The sequence below is a fragment of the Pinus tabuliformis genome, chromosome 3_1 (genome assembly GCF_031772625.1).
Source record: "Pinus tabuliformis cultivar Carrire ecotype Pingquan chromosome 3_1, CPIR1, whole genome shotgun sequence".
Taxonomy (NCBI): domain Eukaryota; kingdom Viridiplantae; phylum Streptophyta; class Pinopsida; order Pinales; family Pinaceae; genus Pinus; species Pinus tabuliformis.
The window spans coordinates 263,192,190-263,217,460 of record NC_142301.1 but is presented as its reverse complement, the minus strand read 5'-3'; positions in this window follow the sequence as shown (position 1 = coordinate 263,217,460).

Here is a 25,271-nt window from a genome sequence, read left to right as displayed (position 1 = left end):
AAAACGACTAGAACCAACACAAAACACACATTTGTGTGGATCGAGTCGTATTTTGTAGTGTTGGCATGTAAAAATATAGCTCTCAAATGCTACGGGTGATCAGTTCTCTTTCGTGGATGAGTAGGTAAATCATCAAGGTATGGTTGAACAATATGCTTGATGTCATGGAAGGCATAGTTCACTGCCTTCTGAAAAGTTCCCCCCCGCGTTCTTCAAACCAAAAGGGAGTTTCCTATAAGCGAATGTGCCCCATGGAAAAATAAAAGAAGTTTTAGATTGGTCCTCTGGGTGGATATTGATTTGATTATAGCTGGAAAATCCATCCATAAATGAAAATATTTCACATTCGACACATTCATCAATAATTTGGTCGATAAAGGGAGTGGGATAATTGTCTTTTGGACAAGCCTGATTAACATCCCTATAATCGACACACACTCGTATTGTCCCTTGTTTCTTCATGACAGGAACAATATTGGAAACCCAATCAGTAAGAGGAACATGGTATATGAAACCAGCATGCAAAAGTTTTTCAAATTCTATTTTAATGGCAGCAGCCTTCTTTGGATGAACAGGACGGAGGTGATGTCGCACTGGTTTGACATCAGGATACATTTTGATTTCATGTTCAACTATAGTATAGTCAATTCTTGGCATTTCCTCAAATGACCATGCAAATATATCTTGAAATTCACGAAAGAGAGCACGGTAAATATCAAGTTTTGATGGAAAACAAGATTTTCCAACATGAATGTTTTCTACAATGTTAGGTTTGGTCGAAATATTGATAGAAATAGTTTCTTCGATATTTGACAAGTTTCGCTCAGAATTTACTGTATCTATGAAAACAAAATTCGAAAGGATATCAACAACTAAAGGGTGATTAAGTTCATTTGAAAAATATTCTATGTGATCTAGAAGATGGGAACGATGATGATAACCTTCCCATGGTTCTTCTTCCATCATCATTGATTGGATGATTCCTTCATTAGTAGAAAATATACGTGAAAAAGGATAAGAGGAAGTACCATATTCTAATGAACGATCTACCCATACAATTGGTGAAAATGGATTTGGGTTCATCGCGCAAGCCAGAAAGATTGATTATTATGCAAGCTCAATAGGGATTAGCGGCATGATTTCATTACTACTATCAACGTCAAAACTATTGGTAATCTTCCTTAAGTCAGATGAAGTGGAAGATATCATGATGCAAGTCTCAACTTTTGCCACTTCCGCCATGTTTGATGGTGACAGTAGTGAAAAAGTACCCATTAGGGAAGAATCCTTGAAGAGACCTACACCAATGTTTTGAAGAGATAGCGGGGGTCTGTGAACTAACATAATGCTTCTAGTAGCCTGTGAACTAGAGGCGAAGAAGGCGAGTTGATCGATAACTGTGATTCCACCCTTATGAGGGAATGCAATCGTACAAAAGTATGTTGAAACCACAATAGCCATAGCATAAATCCACAGTCTTCCTAGAAAAATGTTGTAGTCAAGGGGTCCGTCAACAACCTCAACTTCAACAGTTATTATTCCCCCCTAGTTCAATTTTCAGATTACTCAAGATTCCACAAGGCATATATGTGCAACCATCAAAATCTTTTAATGTTGTTGGTGAACATGAAAAAGGTGGTGAGACAAGTGTTTTCTAGCAATTCATAGACATAATACAAGTAGATGTCCCCTCGTAGATAATGGTTCGGTGAATAAGTTTATTCAAGGCATTTATTGAATTAGGAATGTTAATTGTGCTGGTAACTGTGGCGTATAACTCGCATGGTTGAAAACCACAAGATTGGAATCAGTTGTATCGATTCCACTAATTGCTGAAAACAAAGCCTGCTTTTGGGAGGGACAATTCTGAAGCACCTCAAGTGTTGACATAACAGAAGGTGACTAAGCCAAATCTTCTATTATGTTATAGTTCTGTGCAACTCAAGCTCGAGGGTTAAATGTTGATTTGCGTACAACTCCCTTAGGTGGTTTTATTGTTAACTCTGGTGCAATAGGTGGTGGAATAAGATCAAACGAAGTTGAAGTCGAAGGATTAGGTTGATCAGTCTGGTTATTTGATGATGATAGTTGATTTCCATAATATTTACTTCGTGTTGACACCAAAATATCAATTTTAGGCTTAGAGGTGGATAACATAAGAACTTGGGAAGTGGAAGCATGGTTTGTAGCAACCATATGTGTCTCTGGATTCGGAAAAGGATCAATCAACATTGCGAATGTATTAGAAGTCTTCAAAAGCTTTGAGACTTCAAAGCGGTGAGGACAATTGCGCATAAAGTTCTCATCATTACAGATTAAACATGGGTAACGATGTTTCCTAGCCGAAGGAGAGGAATCAGATGATTTCTCTTGAGGGGAATTATTTTATTTTTTCTTGTTTTTCCCCTTCTTCTTGCTTCCTGGTTGCTTTTCATTCTTGCCTTTGTTAGATGACGCAACATTGATTTCGGAAGCAAGAGTGTTGTTAGATGCATTTGAAGTTTGATTGGAAATGGAAAGTGTTTGACCAGATGGTCTACCTACCGTTTGTGTGCTTGAAGAACCAATCACACCATCATCGACATGAGAGTCCTTACTCAATGGTGGTGGAGGAACAGTGAAAGCTGGTCAGGGTGCATTTGGGATCTTGTCATAAAGCGTGCTAGACTATGTCTAAATCAAGTCCAAATATTGGGTACGAGCAATTACTTGCTCTTCAATGAAAACTCCACCTTTTTCCACATCCTCGGTGATAGATGGCAGCAAGGATTTTATAAACCACTTAGCTAAAAGCTGATCAAGAAAATAAGTTTTAACCATTCGATGACGATGATGCCACTCATGAATATGATCAGGGATATGAGTAACACTAGTTCGTTTAAAGTTGGTTAATAGTTCCGTTCCAGTTTCATATCATATGGGTAACTGGAAATGGGTTAAAAATGTGGTAGCCAAGGTTGTAAAGTTATCAAAAGAAGCTCGTGGTAACTCAATGTACCACTTTGCATCCAGACCAGTAAGCATTCTCTGGAAAATACGTAGTCTAACAGAATCGTCATTCAAGGAGTTTGATGAACACCATAAATGAAATGTCATGACTTGGTTGGATGGGTCTTCTCCAGGGTTTCCATTGAATTTTGGAATATCTAAAGGTAACTCATGAGGAATCACCGACCACCAAGGTGCATTAAGAATTGGGTCATTGGTGAGCCGATTTATATCTGGTAACTCAAGTGTTGCAATGAAAGGAAAATGTCTATTAAGGTCAAGTTGATCATATCCAGGGTAAGATGGGATTTCTTGGGAAATAGGCCTTTGCATACCAGCATAAGGCATCTCCTGCTGGTAACCTTAATATGGGTAAGCTTGTTGAGAAAAACCGGTGTAAGGTTGTTGTTGAGCACCAGGATACATTTGTTGTTGTCCAAACCCAACATAGGCTTGTTGACCAGGACCTGGGTAAACTTGTTGTTGACCAAACCCAGCATAGGATTGTTGACCAAGTCCAGGATGAGGTTGGTATTACTGGAATTGCTGCTGTTGATATTGGGGCTACCAAGGCTATTGAAGCAACTATTGTTGTTGTTGATACAACGATTGTTGACCACCAATGTAAGCTTGACTAGGTTGCGAATACACTAAACCAATGTAATTCTAAGTCATTCTAGTAAAAGGTAAACTAGCCTGAGGTTGTTGGACTCCAGGCACAAGTGGTTGTTGTAAAATTGCCTTATAAGGATAAATCTGTAAACTTGAAACTTGGGGGTTTGAGGTTGAAGGACCAGCTTGCACAGGTTGAGATACAAAAATATGAGCTTGTGACTACGGTAAAGTTGTAACAACAGGTGTTGTAGGTATGGATGAGATAGATTGCATAGGTTGTGATGGATACACAACCCTAGGTTGAATGGGCATTGTTGGCCGCCACTGACAGACAGTCATTACACGCTGGCCTAAAGACGATGAGATACCGACATATGGTTTCCCCCCAAAAAATGGAGGATAAGGAGATTGTGCATATTGCTCTCCGTATGGGGGTAGTCCAGTGTAAAGCGAATACATAGGATGGTAACCAGATGAACCAACTTGATATTGACTCGATGGGTCCAACAGTTCAGTATCCGTTAATGAGGAACCAAATAAAATTCCTGTAGAGGACATTGGTGAAGACCAAGGGCTAGAAGCAACACCTGAGTGGGTTCCAGATAAATATTGGTGACCCGATGGGACGGATGGAACACCATACAAGTGTGACTCAGGTGTCGTAGTAAACATCGAATAGGTTGCGGAAGAAGATTTTACCGTAGCTGTAACAGATGGTATAATCTAGGATGTTGACTCTGCCATAGTCAAATTTCCAAATAAATTTCCTAACGAATCAATGGGTGTTGGAAAGTAATCAAGATCAAGTGGGGCAGTAAAATGAGGAGCATGAGGATAAAGATAAAGTTCAGTTCCAAAATGGAATGGAGTTTTGGGTGTTTCTACCTCAGGTTCCTCTTCTATTGAAATCAAACCAGGTGGAAGGATTTCATCGTCAGGTCCGTAATAGATTTTCGGTATTTGTTCCTGAGGTAAAGAGGAAGTCTCGACAGTTACGGATGTCTGAGGATGTACCGATCAATCTTCTTCTGGTAAGGTAACAACTTCTGATTGTTCAACCTCAACATCCAAATGTTCTGGTAAAAGAACAGGTTAAGGTTGGGCTTCTTGAATAACTTCTGTTTTAGGAGTAACTTCTGACTGAACAGTGATAGGTTCAGGATTAACTTCTGGTTGAAAAAATTCAGGTTTAGAGGTAATTTCTTTTTGAACAACTTCAGGTCGGGAATCAACTTGTTGTTGAACAACTTGGGTTATCGTTTCACTAGATTTAGTCCTAGTATCCTCAGGTAATTGTGGAGATTCCACTTCAGTAACAGATGTACCAATAACTGTAGGAGTAACTGGAGTCACAGTACTTACCAGTATAGGTGTTTATGGTAATTCAGATGAAGAACCCGAAGTTTGTGAAGTACTGGATTCAGCCAAATGAGATGGCTTTGACCAGATAGGTGTACCTTCAGGCGATAAAGGCATTTTACTCACTACTCTCCATGAACGACGAGGTAAGGGTTGATGTTCCTCCACGATTGCTGATTGATTTTATTACAAAAAAGAAATAAATAAAAAGGGGTAAGCTAGGAAAAAGGTTTACCAAGCAACTGTGAACTGTAGAATACCTCCCGGCGAACCGAGAAGTATGGGCAGGCAATCTCCCCGAATGTTGTGTTTGGTGTACACAGTGTACAAGGAGGCTGACTCAGTTACCTAAGGGTGGATAGAAACCTAGTTTTGTCCTCCCATATATACCTGAAAGTACGTGGAGGCCCAATCCATATTAGCGTTGTCTAATGCGAAACCGCACAATGAGAGCATTCCTTTATACTTTACATACTGTAACACCGCCCTATATACCTGAAGGTATGTGGATGAGATACGATATACTCATGTACGTGGAATGAGGTATCACACTCGAAATGTATCGCAAACAAGTTCGCGATAGCTGCTATGTTTTACAACGTCGGAACAAGTCTCTAACCTAGAACCTCTAAATGTTTTGCGTTAGGTGACAATGCTCCATTAGGTTATTTAAGGTTAATTTTAAGTTGATCTTGATTAAGAATTTGCCTTTCAAGGTTCACCATGTGATGTCTTTGAAATTCCTAGAATGCAACTAATATGATAAGCATTCTTTTCATTCAATTTTAACAATGAAAACCTTAGCTAGTAGGGATAGAGCAATCAGATTCTTTTAATCAAAGAGAAAAGAGCACATCTAATAAAATTTTGCTAAACTATTCCTATGAGCACACTCAAAATCTTTCAATGCATAATGCAAGTTTTTCTTTTCAATTCCCTTAATGTTAAAATGAAAAAAAGGAAACTAATGCACATACAACCAGTCAATATTTTTGCAAGAACGAAGACTTTACGACAGTTATTTTTCGAAAGAAATGAAGACTTTTACGACACTTTATTTTGAACAAAGATTAATCGACTATAAACCAACTTTGACAATGAATTGATAGTGATAAAGAAATAATTTAAGAAACACTAAACAATCAAGGCCAAAGTAGGGCTAGAAAAGGAAACACAAATTGATTTCAGAAGTACAACAATTCAACAAGCAAAAACAAAAGGAAATTTGGGAAAAGTCAAGTCAAAGGAGGGATTTCTAACCTAAGGAGGATCAGCACAACCTTGAATGGGAGACACTACACTTCAGAGCACTATCCTCAAGCCAAGGGTGCTCTGTAGCACTCTGTCTCTTGACCAAACCTGCACTGGTGCCAGAGAGGCCTTCCTAGGGGCTTTCAAGCACAATTTTTACCAAAAAAATCTTCAAAAAGGCTTAAACAAGATCAATGGAAGAAAGTAAAGTCTATTAGGGTGTACTAGGATGAAGGTAAGCTACCCAGAACGATGATCGTTCCCCAGTAGAGTCGCTAATTTTTTATGTGGAATTCTTCATCTACGGATAAGCACAATTTCCCTAGGTGGGTAGCTACACCTAGAACAACAGATTTAAAGCGCTTAACCATTTTCTATAGAAGATAAATAAGACAAGAGACCTACTTGTTATCTTTCGCTTTCCCTTTGTCTCCTTTGTATGGCTCCCGTCGCTCCTTCTCGAACTTAAGCCAGTCGACAAGGACCTGCAATCATAAACAGAGGACAAAAATTTATCAAAGCAAGAGATCTATCAACTATAAGCAAATGTAATCGAAATAATTTACAAATATAATCATCATACATATAGACAAGAATATGGGAAAAGGTGTAAACAACTTTATTAAGTAGAAGGAAGAGTTACAACCATGAAGTCCGATCCAATGTCACTACTCCAGCTTGGGTTCCAACCAACATCACATCAAAAGCACAACACTCTGGCAACATAACAATACTTTCTTATAATCTAAAATCTCACACCAATAATACCTCCTTACAAATTCTCAAAGTCCAACCCCTCATCACTTAGATGAGTGCTCAATTTATAGGAAAATGGAGGAGTTTTGGTCATAAATGAGGGTATTGAATGGCCTTCCAAACTTAGAGTTAGTTTCCATGGAGGAAGGGATGAGAGGATAGGAGGTTACTTAACTCATTCCCTATCCAATTTCGAGCTCATAGGAGATGATAAGTGTGGGAATATTCTAGAAGGCTCCAGAAGATAAGAATATTCCTAGAACCCTATGAGGATTTCGCTCAATCTCGCCCAACGCAGGTCAAAGTAGGCCTAAGTGCTCTGAAATGCACCCTGACATGGGCCTACCTACACTGAAGCACACTTACCCCTGACCAAGGGTGCGCTGGTCCCTCAAGGAGGCATTACTGGAGGGCTTCACGCCAAGAAAATCTCAGGGAAGGAGGCATTCAAAGTGATGACTTCTCTAGGGAATGTAGCAACTAGATTAGGGTTTGATGAGCCCTAATAGTACTGATATAAATGTTGGAAGTGATGTGCCCAAATGTATCTATAAAAGGGAGTAGCAATATTACTATAACATGATTTGCTTCAGTGTCAAGCAATTGTGATGATATTTCTTATGAAGGAAGTAGCTACAAGGTTATACAAATTCAGATTGGGAAAAGAGTGTTGATGATAGGAAGAGTACATCATGATGATGATTCCATTTGGATTATGCTTGGGCATGAAGCAGGCATTTGCTGCACTGAAGACTGTAGAGGCTAAGTATGTTGTAGCTACTTTGGTGAGCTATGAAGTAGTGTGGTTTTAGTAACTTCTCGCATGATTATTTGTTTAGGTGTAAGAGACAACCATGATGACAAGTTGAAGAAAATTAATATAAAGTACCAAGACATGGTACAGAAAGGAACAAGGTGGTTCCAATTGAGTAGGTTGTTAACATTCTCAGAAATCCTATGTACCGGGGAAAAGTTTGTAGACTTCAAGGACAAGCTTGAGAAGTTTGTACAATTTAGGGACAATCTTTAGAAGTTTGTACACTTCAAGGACAATCTTGAGAAGTTTATAGACTTCAAGGACCAACTAGTTATAGGGAGTTTTGATGTTGTTTCATCAAGGGGTAGACATTTTCCTTTGGTTAGAATATAGAGAGGTCAAAGTATTGACTAGGGGTCATGTAATGTGGCTAGGGAGAATGGCCCTAAGATTATCAAGGCTTGGAGTTCTCCTTAGAGGGGAAAGTGTGTGCCTTTAGCCTTGGGAAAAAGAGTTACCATTCAATTAACATGTAGGAATGGTAATAGCCCAGGGTTTCACCATACATCACAGGTGTTGACCAAGTTCCACATGATGACTTGGATAAATGGTGAATTTCTCCAAGTGAGGACTTGTTGAGCATGATATTGGTGTAGGATTCTTTCCACGGGTAGTGTATTGACACATAAATATAGCTAGCTCATTCAACCTTTTCCTTAGGAAAATCATTCTTTGTGGGTCAAGCATGTTGATCAAAACTAGGAAGAATGGTCATAGAGGCCCAAAATTACTTAACCATAGAGTTGAGTGGTCACCTTTAGGTCAATCAGCTCAAAAACCATGTTTTTAGCCCTAACTCACTCTGCATGCCTATCCACCTACGATGGTTGTAAGTTGCATAATTGAGCATCTAAGCTAATCAGCGTAGGTTTATCTACTCTACATGTGTGATGATTGTATAATTTTGGGAAAAACAAAAATATTTTCTAATCTTTTCCTTCCAAAAGCTTCTAAGGTGGTTTTAACCATTTACCATGGATAGAGATCTCGAATTCCTATATGATCCTACTCTAATGGTCTTATCTCTTATTCCTATAGCTTATCCTCCCTCATATGTGGATCTCAAGCCTATATTGGTAAATCCTAAACTACCACTTTCACCCCATAAATTTACTTCCTCCCATAGAGTCTAGGTTAGCTTTCAGATATTACTAGTGCCCTCATGTTGCTGCCTTGAGCTTAACGAATCATCATCCATTTATGCATTAGGGTTGAGTTTGGAATTTTTATTTGTGGCAAGGAAGGACAAGATAATTGGGGAGACATCTACAAAGTCAACATCTATAAATAGTTGTAACTCTCTCCTATTTACTACTACAAAAAACACTTTATTTTACTATACTTGTGTCATGTTGATGCTTATGTATTTCAATGCCATTCTCACTCATTGATTAGAGACATTATTTTATGTTATGCAGATATTGTAGTTCTCTTTCTTGTTTTATTCATTTTACAGGTTCCATTTATAGCATTTGGAGCTAGAATTGGAGCTTACAAGTGAAGATAAGAGGAGGAATTACTACAGATCCTATGTAGGTCTCTTTTTCGTATTCTAATCTCTCTAAGGAAAACATAGACCGTTTTTACCTCCGTTGTTCTAGATCATATCACTATATCAAGGGAGTTCATTTTTGTCCACATAAGTTAATTTTCCATATGATAAATTGGCAACCATACTTGGGAATGAGATTTCTCTTTAGTGGTTTCCTTGGCCTAGTCATTTTTAACCTTTCAAAGCGACCTACATTGACTTGTTAAAATAGTTATTGACCTTAAGAGAACATAATTCTGAGCTTGGTGGGGGTTTTTATGTCGTATTTTGAGGAAATTAGTCCCAACGCACTCTTTGTTCTGAGACAAAGCAACCCGACACAAAATTTCCTATCTGTAAGTGTGATGGTTCGCACTAGTGCCCACTCTGCACATGCGATGGTCCTGTAGAATGCAAGAAATTTCATTTATATGCCTTGCCCTGAGATCTGATTTGATCCAGAAGGTTTTCCTGTGTCTCTGAAATTATTTGTGTCTCTATAAATCTATCACTGTGTTAACATTTGAATTTTTTTCCTTTGATGAGATTTTGTTTCATTTTTCTTTCTTCTCGTCATTAGGGTTTGTGAACACTTGATCTTGATTACTGTTTTGATGAAAATAATTTTCATATTATAGTTTTAGTACATGTGAGATATTTTGATCAATGATCTAGCTTCATTTTCATTTTCATTTCATTTGAAATTGAAAGGAAAAGAAAAGAAAAAATTTAGTTTCTTAAATTTTTTTGAGTGTTTTTGCTTTAATTTTTGCAAATTGTGTATGAGTGTTAATCACCTTTGAGTGTCATCTCTTTTGATCCTTGGAATTCTCATCCAATTTTAGTTTGAGAATTATATTAATGAAGTCTCATATTGCATTTGATTTCATTGGGAATATCCTTTACTTGCACTTAATTGGTTCTTTGATTGCATTAGTGGAGAAAGGTACTGCTTTTCATAAGTAGTCTTGTTATATTTTTCTTTCACTAATTTTGAATTATCTTGTGCTTGTTTTGAAGAATTCTCTTACATAGGCTACATTTTCATAGTTAGAATTCTCATTTTCACAACAGGAAAGGAAATTGTGCATATATTACATTTGCATACTTCTCAGGGGAATTGTGCATAGATTACATTACATGGTTTGGCATATTTTAGGGCTTTGAATTGAATTGGAATAGTACATTGAAATATTTGATTAGGAAATTCTTGTTTGTTGCATATTTTATTTTTACATCATTGTTTGTCTATTCCTTCTCGTAGATATATCTTCATTGAAAAATAAAATACTTCTTGTTGTCATACTAGTTGCATCATAGGGAATTCAGGTGAATTCATACTGTGAGCATTAAAATTGAAACTTAATTGAAGATCAACTCTAAAATTTATCCAATTAACCTATGGATAATTTGGTACCTTAATGACACACATAGAGATCTAGGCTAGAGATGTGTTCCAACGTCTTTAAACGTAGGAATTGTCATTATTTGTCTGTGTTACATTCTAGGGGTTGTCAATATTCCATGTACATAAGTATATCAGATCGTTTTCCATGTACCTTTGGGTATATTAGATGGTACTCCACGTATGAAAAGTATATCAAAATACTTCCTATCATGCATTACACATTAACAACACTACTACAGACTATGCTTCCACGTACCTCTAAGTATATTTTGTAAGTCCCCTATAGGTTGCTATCCTACCATAGGTAACCAAGTCATCTACCTTATTTATTGTGATGCACTAAACACAACATTCAGGGGGATTTCCTGCACGTACTCGAAATGGTATATTGTAGCTCACAGTGGTTTGGTAATCCTTATATGCCTAGTTACCCTTTTTTGTTTTTATTTTATGTCTTTAATTTACAAAATAAATTAATTAACCGTAGAACAAAATCCTTACTGTGGAACAAATCCTTAGTAGATCTTAGGTTGAGAATAATGATGACAGTTTCTGAGTCTACCAATCAAGGAAACGAATCTGACGAGAATCCTATTCTTTTTCCTCCTTTCATAAATATTGGTGCTCCTTATATGGCTACGTTGTCCCTTCCTGACTTTACTATAGGTTTATTGGTATGGTTGTTTCCAACCTCCTTCTCTCCAAATGTCCAAATTAATTCTCAACCAAGTATTCCTCCACCTGAACAACATCAACCTTAAGTTGATCCTAAATTTGACCCTTTTCCTTCTCACCTATTGTTTCTTCATCCCTTTCTTCCTTCCTTCCAAGTGAAAGTATTCATTCTAGTAACTAGGAAGCTAAGGAGAAGAGGAAAAGGACAATGAAGAAAAAGCAAAATAAGCAGGGGGAAACCAAGCATCCATTGCTATGAATGAAACTGATGTTAAGAAACTTTCCATCAAGCCCCATAAAGTTAAAGTCCCTTGTATTCTTTGTAAGGGTGATCACCTTCTTAGAGATTGTCCTAGTATTCCCTAGGTATTAGAAGTGTCATCTAAAGGCTCACATCAACCCTTTTCATCATCCTTTGTAGATCATGTCAGTGATAAAACATTAACTAGTGATAGTAAGGTCCATGGGAAAAAGGGTAAATTAAAGTTTCCTTGTAGGTTATGCAAAGGGAGTCATCCTATTCACCTTTTTTCTTATCTGGATGAAGCATCCAAAGTGTTGGAGAACCTTATATCTTCTTAGCCTCGACTTTCGGTTGGTTACCAGAAGTTTTCTCCCAATCCTCCACTAGTTGATGAAGTGATTGATACAAGTCCAATCAATCCCACTCTCTTTGAACATGAATCGCATTAGTCCATTCCCAAAAAACCATTGGTTGAGAAAATGTTCAAATTGATTCCACCTTTTGATCGTAATTTTCCTGTAGAGAGTGAGGTTCATACCACTCATGTTCTTCTTGTTTCTTCAAATCCTGTCGAACAGGGGGAAATTTCTCATGTTTTCACAAAATCCCCTTCAAGTGATGAATCACTAGGTAACACTATTCAATAGGTACACGTAAGTAAACCCATTAATAGCATGCCACATGTGCAAATTAGGGGTTACATGAGTGATGCAAATTCCACCAAGGCAATCGTTACAAGGAATACCCCAAACTCTTGTTGGCCAGACAACAACCATGCAACATCCTTATCTAGGCCAATAATTCCAAAGTCAACCTTTCCAAAAATATCAAGGCATTCCTAGGACTGGACAACCTGGTATGGGTTATCCTAATTATCAAAACATTTTGTATCAAGGTAGCATGCAAATGTCAGTAGCCCAAACCATCCTATCCTATACTAGATATCCCTCACCAACAGTTAACCTTCCCCCACAAGGTTACTGAGCTACCTAAGGTTCAGAGAAGAGTTTATTTTCTTTTGTCAAGCTCGTTAAAAAAAGTAACAAGTTCTTGGAGCAAAGTTTTTTTTCTTATATCAAGCTTATTAAAAAATTAACTAAGATGTCATGAGCATAGTTCTTTTCCTATGTCAAGCTAGTTAAAAAATGAAGCATATCTCTCTTCAAGTCGATTCTTTCACTTGATCTCGTAAATAAACCTTCATTCCATCCACCTATTAGTAACCAATAGTCTACTTAGGTGAATGAAATGAATCTTGGGGTTCATGTTCCTAGAATTGAGTCATTATGCTGGGGACATGAAACTTATCTCAAGCATAGTTTCTCCCTTGTTTCCATCTTGTGTAAAAATGAAGCCACTCTCAAGCATAATTTTTCTTTGTTTCAAGGTTTTGTAAAAATAAAACCACCTTCAAGCATAGTTTCCCTTTGTTTCAAGATCTTGTAAAACTGAAACTACTCTCAAGCATAGTTTTTCCTTGTTTCAAACCTGTGTAAAAATGAAACCAAATTCAAGAATAGTTTCCGATGTTTCAATCTTGTGTAAAAGTGAAACCATTTTCATTTTATCGTGCATGATTTCCATTTTCATTAGCATTTTTTTTCCATATGAGCCTTGGTTTTCTCTTTCTATCGTCACCATTTGTTGGGCTGATCATATGCTTTCCCTTGGTTTTTTATGCTTGCATGGGGAACTGATGCGGTGAGTGGTCTTGTTATCCTACCTCTTGAGCTCTATGTGCTTTGGGAAGTTCTATCATTATGAAACCAATTTCTACCCTTTATACCACTCATTCCTTCAGGAGGAGTCATCTTTCACCTCTTTTCAAACTCCCTAAACATGAAAAGACTACCGAGCACTCGTCTTTTCAAACTCATTAAAGTAAATGAAAATATGTCTTCCTAGTATAAGTTTAACCCTTTTCTAGTCTAGGATAACCTATTTACAAAAAAAGAATAATTTAGTTGAACATGACTAAAATTTTCTTCGAAGTATTGTTTTCTGCCTTTTCAGACTCAAGGGACTAAATTTATGAAAAGGAACCTTTGGATTTTTCATTTTCACCTCTTTTTGAAACTCACTAAACATGAAAAAGAAGTCAAGTTATACTTTTGCTAGACTAGTAAAATTATTAAACAACGACGAACTCACTAAACATGACAAGACCGAACCACTCCTTCTCATGGTTTGTTAAATATACTCAGAAGGATTCATCTGAAGGATGAAATTATAGATCAAGCATATGTTATCCTCCTCAAGCTTGTCAAAAATAAAGAGGTGCTAGCTAGAAATGGTTGGGGAAATTGTGAAGCAGGGTACTTAACTTATTAATGGTAGTAAGTCACTCTTGAACATGGAACTCCTTCACTTCTTCTCTGTATGTTTTGGGTTGGGAAATTTTATTTCCTCTTTGGTTAATCATACCATATCAAAATCCTTCATAATTGGTTTTGAGTCAATGTTGCCAACTCCATAAAGTGTCACCGATGTGTTCAAGAGAAGTCCTTCAATTAAAATTTGCTACAGTACCTTAAGCCTTACTTCATGTCTTTCGTTCCTAAACCATCTCTTCATCAACATCATTCTGTCTCAAATCTTGATACCCGTTTCATTTCATTGATGGGGGATACATCAAGGCCCTCCTGCGACCTGTCACTTCCTGTCGACGTCATCTCATTATCTAGGAAGTTGACTTAGAAACTCTCTTCAGTGCCTTGGAAATTTCATACCTCAATGGAAAGTTTCCTTGCTTCCGGTGATGGTTCCTCATCATTGGCATTCGACCAAAAGATTTTGTGTGGTGTTCGACTTCAGCTCATTTATTCACACCACATAGATTGTACTATTTGAGAGACATTATCATTCTCATAGGTTTCTCTCTCATTTGTTAATATTTTACATCATTGGCTGATAATTAGATGATGTCTACCATGCTCGATTCTAGTCATTTATTTACATCGTTAGACTCATAATATCAAGTGATGAGGTAGAAGAACCTGAATCTAGTTCCATCCATCTAGGATGTGATTTCAGGATTCATAGAAGATTACAAAGTATGGTGGCTATGATCATTCAAGACAATCATCCAAGCATGTGTCCACACTCTGTCATCCGTGGATGAGACTTCTTGATCATTGTACATGTATATTGGCTTATACACTGAGTATCGGTATGCATACCTCAATAATGATATCATGATGATAATATGTATTGTAACAGATTAAGATATCGACCTAATTTGTTCTTGATCCAGACTTGTTACAAGGTAAAGCACTTCAGTCCTCAACCACTACTTCTGACTTTGTACTTTAGGTGAAAATCTGTTACAGATCATTTTGTCACATCCACTTAAAAGGCCTAAAAACCAGATCAATCAAAATCCTTGAACACTTTGTCATTATTCCTTTGCAAAGCCCTAAGCATCACCTCTCCAAAAAGTCTAATTTTCTAATTCAATAAACTCAAAAACCATGTTTTTAGCCTCAACACACTTTGCATGTTTTTCCACTTGTGATGGTTGCAAGTTTGATAACTGAGCATATACACTGATCAACGTAGGTTTCTCTACTCTGCAGGTGCAATACTTTTAGAACTTAAGAAAAAAGGAAAAAATATTTTTGAATCTTCTCCTTTTATAAGCTTCTAAGGTAGTTTTAACCATTTACCATGGATAGAGATATCAAATTCCTATATGATACTACTCTAATGGTATTATCTCTTGTCTCTGGAGCTTATCCTCCCTATATGTGGATCTGAAGCCTAGATTGGTAAATCCTAAACTACCACTTCCACCCTATAAATTTATTGCCTCCCATAGAGTCTGTGTTGGCTTTTGGAAATTACTAGTGCCCTCATGTTGCTACCTTGAGCTTAAGAAATCATCATCCATTTATGCATTAGGGTTGAGTTTGGATGTTTTCTTTGTGGCAAGGTAGGATAAGACAATTAGGGAGACATCTACAAACTCAAAATCTTTAAATGGTTGTAACCCTATCCTTTATTTGTTAATACAAAAAGCACTATGTTTTCATTATACTTGTGTCATGTTGATGCTTATGTGTTTCAATGCCATTCTGACTCATTGAATAGAGACATTAGTTTATGCTACGTGGATATTGTAGTTCTCTTGCTTGTTTTAGTCATTGTTGCAGGTTCCATTTAAAGTGTGTGGATCTAGAGTTAGAGCTTAGAAGAAAAGAGAAGAGGAGGACTTACTACATATTCCAGGTAGGTCTCTTTTTCATATTCTAATATCTCTAAGGAAAACATAAATGTTTTTTCCCTCTGTTGTTCTAGATCAGACCACTAGATCTCAGGAGTTCATTTTTGTCTGCGGAAGTGAATTTTCCATACAACAATGATGATAAAGTAGGAGTAGTATGTATGCCATGGGTTAGAGACGCTAACCAAAATCATGGTGGCTAGTTGATGCTAATGATGTACCATGGGTCAGAGTTGCTAACCAAAATTATGGTACCTAGTTGATGTTATTGATCCACCATGGGTCAAAGTTCTTGACCAAGATTATGGTAATCAAATGATGTTGATGATGATGACATTGTTTTACCTTTTCTTAGATAATTTTGTTAACAAGAGAACATTTGGATAGTTATTATGAATACCTCCATAGCCAAGAGTGAGTGTTGAACTTTGTAGCTATGGTTAGTCTTCATAATTAATATTTTAGCCCTTGAAATACATGTAATGATAAATATAAGACATGCTCTTCATGTCCGTTTCAAAAGAGAAAATTTTGAATTTTGTATTTTGAATTTTTGGCTCCAAGATAATCGAGTTGGCATTCCATCAAGTCAACAATTCAGCGTGAATTGAAGTGACACCCATTTGGCCTCCCAAAAGACTATAATAAGGTACTCAACCTTCCCCTCTTGAAAAACAATCTGGATCATTCATTACCTATTCTTTAGTTTATCTATGTGAATGTGAGAGAGAAAAGGAAGTGTGGACGATTCACAAGAATGGTGCATAAGTCACATGAAGTAGATATGAGTAACAGGAAGTGCACATGAGTAACAAGAAGTTTGCATGACTTGTTAGGGCTCAATTTTTTGGGTAGCTTGACCAAGTTTGACTAGGGTTATATTGTTGGTCAATTTGACTTTGTATTTGACTAGAAGCGTTATATGTATCTCTTGTTGAATTGAAGAATTTCTATAAGAAAAAGGTTGTTGGGTTCCCCCCCAAGTGGGATTTCCCATGGTAAATCTTGTGTTGTCTTTGTGCACTGTGATCTATATTGTCCTTCTGCTTCTATGGTTGAATTTCTGAAGTGTAATTTCTTAATGATAAACTGAAAGTGCTAAAAAAATATTTATATCATTATAAGTAATTATCAGTTTTCAAAAATTAGTTCTTGTATCTATTTCACTTGAAAAATCAACACTTTCATGTCTAGATATTTTCCATATTATATTTTTTTGGGAGAACTCTTTCAATTAAAAGTGATTCAATTGTTGATATGGCTTACTATATATATTTTTGACATTATTTCCAGAACCCATCCACATATCAATTCACTATTTTCTATAACAAAGTGGTGAATATTTACGATAAGATTGTTGACAAGGTCTTCTTTTGCTCCACGAATCACATATAATGTATAAATAAACATAGTGTAAATTTTGATAAAACGACATTATTCTCTAATCCTTTTGCCTTTATTTTATTTGCAAGATAGTACTTCTCCATTTTCTTAGCAGGTTCAATAAATTATGAATCTTTGTCAGTGCCAATATCTTGTGCAACATAAGAACATCGATGATTATCAATGACAAAATTGAACAAATATAGAGACACTAGCCTTCCAAGTCTACATTCAGCACTATGAACGAAAATCCACCTCAAATGCTCACATATATTTTATATTGAATAAGGGTTGGATAGAATGTAAAAGGACCAAGAAAGGATTTTCAGGTAGAAAATTGTTTTAACATGGTTTCTTATTCCCCGTGCAGGCATGGAAATGAGATAATATCAAATCATTTTATTAATGTACACAAATTACTAAAGAAATGCAGGGTTGTTGATAGAACTTCACAACAATTTTCTGCATCCACTCCCAAAAATAACATTACTAATCACTATATATCGATTGGAAATGAAAATGTAATTTCCAACCAAAATGATAATGTTTTCCTTGCAGAAATCAATTCAAGTTCAAATCAGTGAACATTACTAATCACTATATATCGATTGGAAATGAAAACGTAATTGCCAACCAAAAAAATGTATTATGTTGTTGACTGTACGGTTGGTCAAAATTTTATTATGTTATGTGCATGTTGTTGAATGGCTATAGAGCCCTTATCCACATATCTACTTCTCCAAAACATATCTAAATTTTTAATTCGAATTAACTTTTAAAAATGATCGATAATGAATTATACCTACTAGAAAGTTGAAAAATTTAAATGGATTAGTAATGGTCTTTAAGCTTATTTTTAATTATAGATTTAGTTTATTTGAATAGTTTTATTTAGTTGAAAGGTTAAAATGGTTTAGTAATTTTATTTGAAATCATTTTAATTTAATATAATAATTTTATGTGGATTTGGGTAATTTTTGTTGGAGCTCAGATTCAACAACATCACTCCTTACAACATGATGAAGACGATGACATTGTCTAGGAATTCTGTATTGTCATCCATGAGAACATTATGAAAGGTGAAGCTGATGTGCATGGGCAGCAGATAAATGTGCTAATGTAATTTGTAATGTCAAGGTAGCTTTGATGCAAAGTAGCATCAAATTGTAAAGAAATTTTTTAACTTGGCAGTGTTCGATCTACACAACAACAAACACATTACTATTCATTTAATTTCCACTCGAGTGGGAAGGACTACCCTGACATGCAACACTTGTCTTAATAAAGATCCTCTATATAGATAAACATTATTATTTATTGAGATAAGAATGCTTTTGTTTTTTAATTATATTATTATTTTTAATTTTCCACTAAGATTTTTAATTTCCTATAATTATGGTACATTTTGTTCTTTATAATGGTAATATATTGATGGTATATTATGTTATTTATAATTATTATACATGTTATAATATTTACTAGAATTGGAATAAATACCAGCCTAGATCCATCTTAACTTTGGATCTACCATGTCGAGAGAGATCAAATATCTTTTCACTCTAAAAGAGGTTTGCATCTCAAGAGATTTTATCTCTCTCAACGCTTGGTAGATACAAAGTTAAGATGGATCTAGGTTGGTTTATTATCAATTATTGCACTAAGAGACATTCTCCAACCCAATATTGTAGAGATGTTGTAATGTCGCATCCTGTCCTATCATGTTTTGTTTAACATTTTGACTTAGTCAAATAACATAAAAATAAAATTAAAAATAAAATAAAATAAAATCATAAATAAAAATAAGATTAAAGTAAAATAGTCAATTTACCATCAACAACTTTTGGATTCTACATTTTGAATATAATATTTTATTTTAAAAATAATATAATATTCTTTAATATAATTTTTATTAATTTTTCTATGAAATTATTCATTTTTTTAACTCAGCGAAAATAAAATAAAAATAAAAATAACCCTATGTGAAAACATTTTTACTTGGACAACATAAAATAAAATTAATAAAAAAATAACGTTAAAATAAAAATAATTTCATGGTATTGGCACATGGTAGAGAACCCATGGTTCTGACCCATGTTATTTGTTGATGTTTCGATATGAATTATAGAATTCACCCTTTCACCACATTAATTGTCAACTTGGAGCTCATTTGGTTATTTCAAGGCTACCATGCAAGGTCTATGCAGGTCACAATTTCCCTACCCAGCATTGAACATTCAATCAACAGTATAACAATGTGTAACAACAAGCAATAACAGTAACAACAATCAGAGTAACAATAAATTAGGATTCACAACAACACAAACTTAATGAACCATTACAATGATAAGGAAATAAGCATAACAGAAATAAATCTACACATGGGCCACTAATCCAATACCACTTGGTCAGGAGAGTGGGTCCAACTCCCTGACCGAGGCTGTGGCGAAAGATTGAAGACTAGTTAATACTTAGAAGATCAGGATTGCATTAAAAAATGAAAATACAGAAGTCTATTGTTACATTCTCAGAAATCTCATGTCTCTCTCTAGCGGTGGCTACTTTTCCAGCCCCATAACCTTACTTATACACTTCAATATTACAAAGATGGTATTAACAATTTCCATAGATTACGACAATTGTCTCCCTACAAATACACAACGATCATTTGAGACATAAACATAATACGAAGATATAAAGTACATCAGCCCAACAACCTCTCTTTGGTTGAATCATCATTACAACTTCCATCCTGATATAACGCTGCCAAATCATCCATAACCGTACATTGAATTGTAGTCTGTTGATCATTACTCTTTTGAATCTGCAAAGAAACCTGGGTTAGTAAGTCGCATAAGTAACGCACCCCAGGACTACGTTTGATCGATTAATAATTCACAAAGACATGAAAAACATATATACCTTCATTGGTCGAGATACAAATTAACCTTGCAAGGACATGAAATAGGTGAAGGAAAGGGGTTGAAAGGCAGGTAAAAAGTAGGAAAATTTAGTAGCCAACATCTCCCCCAACTAGCTTTTCTGCATGTCCTCATGCAGCTTGTTATCTGCACAGGTCTGGGTTGGAACCACTATGGTTGGCATGAAGCTATGCAAGGTAGTATCTCGCAGCCATATCTATCCCGAGAAGTTTGAAACCATTGGTACAAATGATGTCCTTCCACCATTCTTATGTTGTCACATAGGCTGGTGTGTATTGCTCACAAGCCAACCAAATAATGGGAAACTAAAATCTCAAACCTATTCATCAAGTCCCATAATGTCAGATGCATATGACATATTGTGGAATTCGCTCAAAATACAGAGTGAAATTAGGGTCCGCAAAAGGTTCAAATACCCTCATTGCTGATGAAGACAACATCCATCGTATCTAACAGGCATCCCGGGCTTCCTCCTGACAAGTAAGAATATGCCTTGTACACATGTCAACACACCATTTCCATGTTGTCAACATCTGGTCCTTTCGTCCTTCCAGCTGCAAAAATATGTGATGTCTGTTATATATATCCACTAACGACAATGTTCCATTTTGATCACAAGTGGTGGATTTGCTTGATTCTCTTTGAATGTGTCGAAGGCTTTCTTCTATTTAACCTGATTAATCATGAAGGAAGTAAATGTTCAAACCTTAATGTCCCCCTCATATGGCACTGGATTGAATGACTGATCATTCTCTAGGATATAATTGTGCATATAAAGTTCGCACATCAAGTGTTGGTTCAGTAGGTTGTGAGCTTTCAGGATCCACAGGAACTGCATAAGATCTTCTATGTCATGGCTAATTTCCTGGTGGGTACTTTCCAGACAGAAACAAATATTTCTCATGAAGTGTAGCTATTAGCAGGGGGTTGGCACACCATTACCTACTGTGCTAGGGTGAACATTTCATCCTTGTCAGCCTTGAGTAACTGCACTTTCCCTTGTAATTCTTCAATCTTTTTCTATTGTTTTTCTTGTTTCTGCTTAGCTTTCTCTATCTGGGTGACATGATGAACCACTACTCTTGTTTCTTGTTCCCTAATTCCTTTCACTTATTCCTGGTGTCCTCCAAAGAGATAGATCCCCACTGAAGATGAGACATAGTGGTTTTCCATTTCTGAATCTCTATGGTCAACAGAAACTCCCGAGACTCAAATAAATGAAGAAATGACTTAGTCTATGTGGCTACCAAGGTCATCAGCCTATCTTCAGTCTGTATTGTTGTTGTAGCTATTTTGGCTCCGAGAGTCATGTTCACTTAACCGAAGTTCCTCCTTTGCCTTCTTTCCTGTCTCCGAAAGTGTAATACTTGTCTCCTCAACTTGGTAATTTCCATTTTTAATTGCATGTTTTCCCTAAACAGTGATCGGTACCGGTCCTGGATGGGGGCCTCCCCTTTTTCACATTGTTCAATGAATTCTTGTTTAATAATGACCTCCTCCATCAGTCTCACAGTTGGTGTTGGGTTTGGTGGATTGATGTCAACAGAATCATGAGCCATTTCTTGTTTTACCATTATTTCTTCCATTTGTTCAACAAATTGGGGGCGACTCTAGTGCCTTCTTCTATAGGTCCCGGTACCTCCACATTTCCTCCAAATGGATTAGGAGCCACTGTAGGTCCCTGAAGAGTAGTATCATCAACATTTTCTTCCTGTGGTCATTTTGTTGCCCTATTTTACCCTTCTGCATGCTCAGGAATCGATTTTGGCCTTTGCAGGTTAGTACCAATAGCCATGTCTCTTTCCAACTGCTCGGGGGGTGACAGTGAAATAGTGTTGACAACAATTTCTTCAATTTTCCCACCAGTCGACATTGGTTCTTATGTAACAGTGCCGACAATTATTTCTTCAATTTTCTCACCGGTCGACACTGATTCTTGTGTAATAGTGTTGAAAATGATTTCTTCAATGATCTCACCGTTTGACACTAGTTCTTATTTAACAGTGTCAAGGGTGGATTCTTCTCCCATTGACTAAGTGGTTGACACTAGTTCTTGTGTATTTGTTTCAAGGGTAGCTTCTTCTTCCATTAGCTCAATGGTTGACACTAGTTCTTGTGTTACAGTGTCAACAATGGTGTTTTCTCTTGTAATTGCTCCTACAAACTTTACCAGAGGAGAGATTCTTTCTCTTACCGTGCAGGTAGGAGAGTGGAATTTCCTTGCACCTTTTGGTAGGGAAGTGGGGAGAAGAGAACGAGGGGTAACTTCCTCAATTTCCATTCCTTCAATGCCTTATGCCTTAGTTTATCCAATTTTGTCTCTATCCCTCGTATCAGCTGGCTGCTATGTCATTTATTCCTCCCTTCCTTCCTCTGCTTCTTCCATCTCTTATTCCCCTAGCTTGCCCAATTGTTCGATAGTTGATGTTGGTTCTTGTGTAAGAGCATCAACTGTGGCTCCTTCCTCTACTGGAAATTCTTCCTCTGCTTCTTCCATTGCTTTTTCCCCCAATTCCCCCAATTGTTCGACAATAGCATCGACTACATCTCCTTCCTCTGCCAACAATTCTTCCTCAACTCTTGCTGGAATCATAGCTGTAAGCTCTTCTTCTCCTAATTCAATGAATTTTGGTCAAGTCACGGGGGTTTGTAAAAGGGAATGCACGACCAAAAACCTGACAAGCCCATGGTTTGAGAGGATTTCCAATGCTTGGCGTGACCGACGTGCAGACCATGCCAGTAATTGAAGATTGTTCCAAAGGAAAAATGCAATGTCTAGAGAATGCAATTGATGGGACAAAAGACATGCAAGACCCTTAAAATGATATTTAAACAAAGTAGAAAGCCGACCTTCATAGGTAATGTATCGCATGACGAAGTATGCAACCTCAAACCATGTATGCGGAAAATATTTTTGGTCATATCCTCTCCCCTTCTGAACCACAGTTTCTCCTACTTGCAAGAACAATTCCGGAAATTTTGGCAAGGGCATTTTCTGGGCAAGCCATTTCTGCCCTCCTTGCGGAAATCCACTAATAGTTGAGATAATCTCTTATGTTACAAGAATTTCCAGTCCGCGGACTCTGGAATAATTCCCTTCCAAATTCAATGAAAACTTAACTGTAATCCTTCGTCAAGCCCCTACAACCTCTCAAAGTAGATGTGTCATCCGACATCCTGAAAAATATACCATACATCCGGGTGATGTCGGACCTGCAATATATCTTCTTGTTCATGCCTAACATCTTGACCACCCATTCCGCCAGTTTCTCTATAGCAGCACTTGGAGTAGCAGCAAAACTGTTGAGGGGGTGTTAACTGGAAAAGTTTCAGTGATAGGGATTACGGTAACAAGGAATGTGGTGATAAGGAAATCTAGACAAAGGTTATGGGAAAGCCAATGGTAAATCCATTAATCTGACGTATTGGAAAATACCACAATTAATGTTGTCATACATGATTCAAGTTCCAATGTGTGCGGACAAGTGTGCAAGGTATGGTGGGGATCACAGATTGATACAAATTACGACGATAATGATCGTGGGATGTATGAGTTGGCGCGAGGTTTAATAGTTATGATGGTATGATGTTATTTTTATTAAATATGATATCTTTACTATTAAATGTGATACCTGCCCCCAACTAAGGGATGATCATCCTTGGTCATGGTTGGTCATGTCATAAGTGAAATACCAATCAGATCCACAAAGTCGGTTGGGGAAGTACCTGGCGACTTACCTTGACGGAGCATCATCATGGGTGAAGTAACAACACTAGTGGAGTAACAACATTGGAGGAGTAACAACACCAAAGGAGTAACAACATTGGTAACAACACCAACGGAGTAACAACACCGAGTAAGTAACAACATCAACCGAGTAAGAACACTAGTGGAGTAACAACACTTGAAAGAAAAGTGCTGAGAGTTGTAACACCATTATATATCTATATCTATATCTATATATATATATATATATATATATATATATATACACATACTATGTTTCATAGTGTAATTCCCAATATCCTTTTTGAAACACCGTTTTCTTGATGAATTTGTCATGCCACTTGGTTTGCTACTGCGGATTGCAGCATTATTCTGTATAGCTATCAAATGAATTTCATCTAACTCATTTAGCTATTCCATTCGGTGTTTCTAAGCTGCTGAAAGATCCAAACCTAATTCAAGAGCTGCCTCGAGCATCTTAATTTCAAATTCCATTAGAAACAAAGGAGATTTCTCGTATACAAGCTCATATGGTGAAAATCCTGTTGTATTCCTCCATGTTGTTCTATACGCCCAAAGTGCTTCATGAAGTTTTTCAGCCCAGTTTCAGCGATGGTTTGCTACAATATTTCTGAGGATATTCTCTAGTACCTTATTTGTGCTCTCAACTTGACCATTCACCTAAGGATAATATGGATATGTCACCTTGTGTTTGATTCCATACTTCTTCATGAGAGTTTCTATTAGATTTTATGTGAACTGCGCCCCTCCATTTGAAACTATCTCTCTAGGAGCACCATATCGATTGAAAATTTCTTCGAATAAAAAGCCTGGGACAACCTTTTGTGTGGCTTTTGCAACAACTTTGGATTCTACCTGCTTTGTCACGTAATATGTGCAGACCAGAATGTGAACTTTTTGATATGTAAGAGGATTGAACGACCCAACGAAATCGATAGCCCATTTCTCAAAGGGCTCAAAAACTGATTGAGGTTGTAACAAAATTTCATCTGACCGACCAGGTTGACCCATCCGCTGGCAACTATCGCACCCTCGAACATATTTCCTTGCATCACGAAAAATAGAGGGCCAATAGTATCCCATCTGCAACACCTTATGACCTATCCGCCTGTCCGCAAAATGCCCTCCCCAAGGGACATCGTGGTAAACTTTCAAAACGTCATAGATGTCATGCTCACCTACACAGCACCATATTTGCTAATCAGGTCTTGTATAGAATAGGTATCCCTCTATCCATGAGTAACAAGCACTATGATGGATGGTTTTTTGCTACTCCCTGTATGGAAAATGATGAGGTACTTTTCCTGTAGCAAGATAGTTAGGAATATCTACATA